The sequence below is a fragment of the Octopus sinensis genome, linkage group LG8, assembly GCF_006345805.1.
Source record: "Octopus sinensis linkage group LG8, ASM634580v1, whole genome shotgun sequence".
NCBI classification, from domain to species: Eukaryota; Metazoa; Mollusca; class Cephalopoda; order Octopoda; family Octopodidae; genus Octopus; species Octopus sinensis.
Window position 1 is genome coordinate 75,521,539 of NC_043004.1, and position 7,500 is coordinate 75,529,038.

The following is a 7,500-nucleotide window of genomic DNA, read 5'->3' on the forward strand; positions in this document are numbered from 1 at the left end:
TCCCCTCTGAGAATGAAAGAGCCAGACCCTGTTGTTGTTATATATATATAATATTGAGTATTAAAGGAAGTAGTGAGTATTTAGTATGAAAGATTAAGAAAATGAGAGAGACTGAAACAACGTGTTAACGATACGAGATACTTTATTCGACTGCCGTTGTTGTACAAGTTAATTGTTTTGGCGGGAAACAAAGTGAAAGTCCTTTTATCAAGGGAGACAATGGGCGACGTTGATTGTTCATGTTTGTTGTGATGATTATATAACATCTTCCTTTTTTTTTTTTTTTTATTTTTTTATATCATCATCTGTATCTACAGGAATAATTATTCGTCGTCCACTCTTTGTGGTTTTATTTTTTGTAGTGTTGAATTCTGTAGTTGTGCTGTTTTTGTTTTTTCATGCGTGTTTGTTGACTTTGGAAATATATTTTCATAATCTAATTCTTCTGTTATGCGAACGTGTTCGTTTGTTTTAAGAATATGTTGTCTATTTCGTTTGACTGTATTTCCTTCCTCTGTTATTACTAAGTATGAACGAGGTTGCTCTAGTTTTTTTAATTATTTTGCCCCTTCTAAACCAATTGTTGTTAAACTTAATTCTAACCGTGTCGTGTGTTTTAACTCTGGGAGTTCTGTTGTAATGTTTGATTTCTTCTTTTCGTGAGGCCTGATACCAATTTTGTCGTGTAGTATGTTTGGGAGATTTGTTCGCAATGTTCTATTCATTATTTGATTTGCAGGGGATGGTGCACCATTTTGTAATTTAGTCGTGCGTAATGCTAAGAGCGCTAACTGAGGTTCTTCGTCACTTTTGAATGCCTTTTTTAGCGTCTTTTTTATTGTCTGTATATTTCTCTCAAACATGCCATTCGCTTGATGATAATGCGGGCTTGTCTTCGTGTGATGAAAATGCCAACTTTTTGCAAATTTTTTGAATTCAGCCGAATTGAATTCTGGACCGTTGTCACTTACAACTGTTTGCGGAATTCCGAATTTAGCAAAAGTTTCTTTTAATTTTTTGATTACGGTTTTTGACTGGCAATCATTTATTTCGTGTAGATCAAAAAATCTTGTTGTATAGTCAATAATTGTGACATACGAATTTCCAGACAGGTGAAATACGTCTGTACCCACTTTGGTCCATGGTGTAGTAGGTATTTCATGATTTATTAGTGGTTCGGCTGCTTGTTGATTTTTGTAGTCAATGCAGTATGAGCATGTGTTAATCATGTCTTTGATTTGAGCGTTAATGCCGGGCCAGTATATACATTCCTTGGCTCTCTCTATGCATTTTTCGATACCCATGTGTCCGGTATGTATTTCCTGTAGAGCTTCTCTACGTAATGACTTAGGTACAATTATTCTTGAACTTTTAGAACAAGACCATTGACGATTGATATTTCATCACGAACGGATACGAATGGTTTGATGTTTATTGGTATTTTGTCTTTTGGGGGCCATTCTGTTCTTGTATATGTGACGAGTGTCTGTAGAGACGGGTCGTCTGCAGTGGCTTCTTTATACTCTTTTAATTTAGTGTCGGTTATGGGGTAATTTTTTATTACTGCATGAATGTGCGATTTCATATCTTCGTCTGATACTTCTGGAGTATTTTGCTCAAGGTATGCACGTGATAGGGTATCTGCAACAATTGATTCTTTACCAGGTATGTGGTTTAGGTCAAAATCATATCTTTGTAATGTTAGTAGAAATCTTTGGATTCGGGGGGGGGGGCATTTAGTGATCGATTTTTTGAATATTTGCTTCAACGGTTTATGGTCATTATCGATTCTGAAATGAGTTCCGTATATAAACTGATGAAATTTCTTGCATGCGAAAACTATACTGAGAGCTTCGCTCTCTATCGGACAGTTTTTTTTGTTCCGCTTGAGTTGTTGCACGAGATGCAAACGAAACAGGTAGCCATCTTTCGTTGTGTTTCTGCTCAAGTATCACTCCGAGCCCATGCTTACTAGCATCTGTAGTTATTTTTATTGGTAGATCTGGATCATAAAATTGTAGCACTGGTTTTCTGGTAATCATTTCTTTTAGCTTTTTTATTGCTTCGATTTGTGGTTTGTCGAATGACCATAACGTGTCACTCTGTAGAAGCTGGCGCAATGGTGCTGTGACTTCGGAGTAATTAGATCAAAATTTACATAGGTAATTTGTCATACCTAGGAATCTTTGTAATTCTTTTTTACTTGTTGGCAGTGGCATGTGAATGATTGCTTGTACCTTGGTTGGATCTTGTTTTATCCCTTCGCTGGTTAATATATGCCCAAGGTACTTGATTTGTGATTCATAGAAGATACACTTTGATTTATTTAACTTTAATCCGTGCTTTCGGATTCGATCGAAAACTTGTTGTAGTCTATTTGTGTGTTCTTCTAAAGTGTTGGACCAGATTATGATGTCATCCTGTGAATTTCTTGCTCCTTCTATGCCCTCTATTATTTTTGAAATTTCTTTTTGGAAAACTTCACTGGCGCTGTGAATTCCAAAGGGTAGTCGTGTGAAGCGATACCTTCCAAAAGGTGTGTTGAACGTTAAAAGATGGGAGCTTTCTTCGTCAACTGGAATTTGCCAGTATCCATTAGATGCATCGAGTTTTGAAAAATATTTAGGGTTATGCATTTGTGCAAAAATGTCCTCCGCTGTAGGGAGTTAATGTTGCCTTTTTATGGCTTTGTTTAGATTCTTGGGGTCTAAACAGAGTCGGAGTTTTCCGTTCGCTTTTTCAACGATGACTAGGGAATTTACCCAGTCTGAAGGTTCACTAACAGGTTTTATGATATCTAATTCTGTCATTCTTTTTAATTCTTTGTTGAGTTTTTCTTTTATAGAAAAAGGAACCGATCTTGGTGGATGAATTACAGGAGTTATTTGTGGATCCACTGTGATATGATGTGTTATTGACAAAGTGCCGATTTCTCCGAAACAGTCTTCATATTTTTCTAATATGTCGTTTGTGTTCGACGAATTTATTTTTGAAATTCTCTGAATCAGGTTCAGATCTTTAGCTGTCTTTGCATCTATAACTGCGTGCGAGTTTGTTTTTGCAACAATGAATTTTATTTGCTTTGATAATTCTTTGTATTTAATGACTGCTGTGCATTTTCCTAGCACTTTTATAGCTGTGTTATTGTAAGCTGATAATCGAGTTGAGGTTTTTTGCAGTTGTGGTTTTGGAATTATATTTCTATATTCTCTGAATGGCAGTACGGTTACGTCTGCTCCTGTATCTATTTTGAATGTTACATTCGAGTTGTTCACTTTTAGTTCGACCGTCCAAATGCCTTTTGGAGTCTTGAACTTTTCGATTTTGTGCACGCGGGAATTATTTGCAGTGATCATTTCGAGTGCATGTGTATCGTCATCTGATTCATCGTCGGTATGTATCTCTACTTTATGTACAAATTTTCTTGATTTGCACATTTTTGCATAGTGTCCTTGTTTCTTGCATTTTTCACATGTCTTGTGAAATGCTGGGCATTTATTTCTTTTGTGATTATAACCACAATAGTGACAGTTAGTGACGTAGTGTTGACTTGGCGCTTGAAACTTCGCGGGCTTTCTGTCACTTCCGCCTTGTTCGTTTTGATGTCTGTATTGCATATGGCGGGTTATTTGAGTTTTGGCGCCTTTTCTGTCGTGTTGACTATATACCCTCGAGATTTCGTTATCTCTTGTTTCGGATGTGGCATTTAGCATCCTTGATTGGAGTCGTGTTTGCTCTGCACTCTGACCTGCATGAATTGTTTTTTGTAGGTCTAAATTTGGTTCTCTCAATAATCTTTCTCTTAATCTCATGTCTCTGATTCCACATATCAGAATATCTTTGGTGAGACTGTCTGTGAGGTTGCCGAATTCGCACTGTTGTGCCTTTTGGCGCAACTCTACTACATACTCATCGAATTTTTGATGTTCCGCTTGTCCACATGTGAAGAATTTGTGTCTTAGGAAAGTTATGTTTTTCCTGGGTTCACAATATGCATCGAATTTTTCGATTACTGTCTGAAGGTTCATTTCTTCGTCGGGTGAATCGAAATCCAGTGTGGAATGGATATCTCGGCCTTTAGAACCGATGCAAGTTAAAAACATTGAAGTTTTTACTTTGTCTGGCTTCATGTCACTTTCTGTTGCTATCAAAAAGAGATTGAATTCTTTTTTCCACTTTTTCCATGCTGCGGCTAGATTTTCCTGATTAAAGTCTAGGTCTTTTGGATGCGGTAAATTTTCCATTTCGTCTTTGAAGTATGATTTCAACTTCTTTTTTCCTTTGGTTTCTGTATTTTGGGTTCTTTTAGTATTCTGACACCATGTTGTTGTTATATATATATAATATTGAGTATTAAAGGAAGTAGTGAGTATTTAGTATGAAAGATTAAGAAAATGAGAGAGACTGAAACAACGTGTTAACGATACGAGATACTTTATTCGACTGCCGTTGTTGTACAAGTTAATTGTTTTGGCGGGAAACAAAGTGAAAGTCCTTTTATCAAGGGAGACAATGGGCGACGTTGATTGTTCATGTTTGTTGTGATGATTATATAACAACCCTTGTAGCGGCACAAGCAGCCAGTGCCATATTGGATGAGATCTTGCGACAGCCATTGCCATCTCCGAGATTGGAGCGAGACCTCACCTGCATCCATTTGCCATGCGCGAGATCACAAGGAGTCTCGCGATAGAAAACTATATAAATGGAAAACACTCTTCAAATCTCTCTTCTTTGGCGCCACTGCACAGCAGCGCTTGCTGAACACACCACTGGCTGGGGGCAATTTGCACCCGCACTATAGGAGCTCAAGATAGTAGCTGAGAGCAGCACACTTCACCTTTCCTGTAAATAAACCAGTTGTACTTGAAGTCTTCTCTCTTCGCCTGCCGAAAACCTGAACCACATGAAGAACAAGAGATGATGGAAGGAGACGATATTCTTCCGATATCGTAAACCTTGCCTTCCATCATTAAACGCTCAACAAGACCATAAAGTGCAGCAAAATGCGGAAGCTTCAGGAAGTTGTGAAGAAGGCAGAAACATACCGGACGCACCAGGAGGTTGTTGGCGTAGTTTGTCTAGGACGGCCAGGACTTGACGAGTACAGCACCAAGACTTGGAAAAACACCAATACCAGAAACAAAAAGGGGTTTATAACACAAAGGGTCTGCAATTGAACGCAGGAGAATTGCTAGGTGAAGACAGATGGGATTACCCACTAAGGACAGTGAATACAGTGGGATCAGGCTAACCCTAAATAACCCTAAAATGTGTACCAATAAAAACAAATGCCATTCTGCAGGTAGTGTAGCACCCACATTTTAACCAGATGGCCTAGGGAACTAGGAGAAAGTTAGTACAAGTGAGACCTAACACGATCCTTGAAAAAACTCACCAAGGGGACAGGTCCGCAAAGGGTTATGGCTTACAAACACCAGTGTAAAAGTATAGCGTGCAGTTGTGGGTGTATATGTGTGTGTGTGCAAATAATTATGTATGTGTGTGAGTGCACATTCATGTACATGTGTGTTCTGGCGTTTGCGTGTGTATGTGCGCGTGTTTGTGCGCGAGATAGCGAAAGACAGACAGACGGACAGAGGGAGATTATGTACGTGTGCACGCACACACGCGTTTGTGAGGTGTAGTGGATTCTATAAGTGTGTGTGTGCGTGCGTGTGCACATGCGCGTGCAGAGAGTGTTCGTGCGTATGTGCATCACTGTGTGTATATGTCTATATTGTGTTACTCGTTTATGGAATGGTACGGACTGAATTACAGCTCAGTACCATTCCACCTTTTTATCCCAACAGCACAAAGAAATATGGAGTTTGAGGTCTGATCAACTCCACTTCGCCCTCGCATGCAAAGTATATAGTTTCGCACACGCAAATACACACAGATGTGTGTTTAACACGCCAGTGATTTGGCGGTGGTGGTGTAGTCTCAACATTTTAAACCCATTTTTTTTTAAGTGACGGTTTCCATTCATTTCTTAGTGTAATCTCCTCTACTGTCGTAAAGATGTATCAGATGGATGCATGAAAAGTATCTTCTGTCTATCTTATTCAGCAGCCGTCTTTAGCATGCTGAAAGAGTGCCGACGTTGGTTTATTATCGTACAATTCGTTCCAGTGGACCCCCATTTTTTTCGCTATACTTCCGGCAGTCTCCTCGGTATATGCTAAGGTCGAGTTTTTACATTTGCTCACGATACATTTTAAGTGGTAAACTACGTTCTCATTTTACAATTGCACAACTCTAAGCTTAAAAACATAGATGAAGCACATATCCTGGAACCAAGCAAAGAGCATATTTGTCACATTAAGCTTTACTAGTTTCATCAGGGTTCTAATGCAAGTAAAGCAATCAAGACATTCAAAGAATGCAAAGAATGAAAACAAACCGAAGAAGATGGTTTGGTTTGAAAAATTCAGATGGGGCAATTGCAATCTTCTTAATGAGCATATATGCAAGCAATCAAAAATTTACAAATAGACAGAGAAAAAAATGGAAGAAGAGGAAGGAAATTATAGGAATTAATAAATGTACAGGCTTAATTATCGTGTTGTACTTTTAAATGAATACAAAAAATTGAACGTTATGTGTGTGTGTGATATAATATATATAGAGAGAAAACGAAAGAAAGTGATATACATACAAATATACATACTCAGAAGAATGACAGAACACTGACAACTAATTAAAAATGGAAAATTCAAATAGCAACATGTGTAAGAATGGACCAACCTAATTTTTAAATATTTCTAAGTTTATAACAGAACAAATTCAACCTAAGAACAACAACCGATTAAGAAAGGACAGCAATTAAAAATATAAGCCACTCTTAACGTTTGATTAATGGCTGTATGAATAATGCGCCTTGTTATCAAAGAATCCTTTTATATAAAGACAATCATTGCAAAAAAATTTTTCTTTTAAAAAATACATAAAAAGCAAGTTTTTTGTTCTCTTTGTATGGCATGGAGAGTATAAACCAGGTGGTATTAAATGTGAAAATATTTATGTCTAAACTTATTATTTGTTGTTTAATATATCTTCAAGGGATTCAAATATTTCCTTCGACTGTATTGTGCATTTTCGTCTTCATTGTGATTATATGATATAAATCTGCACGGAACATTTCAACCATTTTTTTTATTATTCTAAATTGTAACTTGATAGGTTATCTCTACAGATTTTGTATAGAAATTATAGCCAGTACTAACTGTGCTCCGACGTTTCATATCTGAGACGCCTGATGTAAACAACAACGAGATCCAAGAGGGAAATGGGCATATATCTCATATTTCAGGAGTTTTCTCCCTCATCAACATTCATCCAACCAATTAATCATCGACGAACACATTGCTTAAATAGCCACTAAATATGGCAGTGTACCGTTATTGGATATACCAATTTTACGTATGAACAGGTGATGTTAGAGCACTGCTAACACAGGAGAACACAGTAGTGACTTATGAAAACGTTTGATATAAT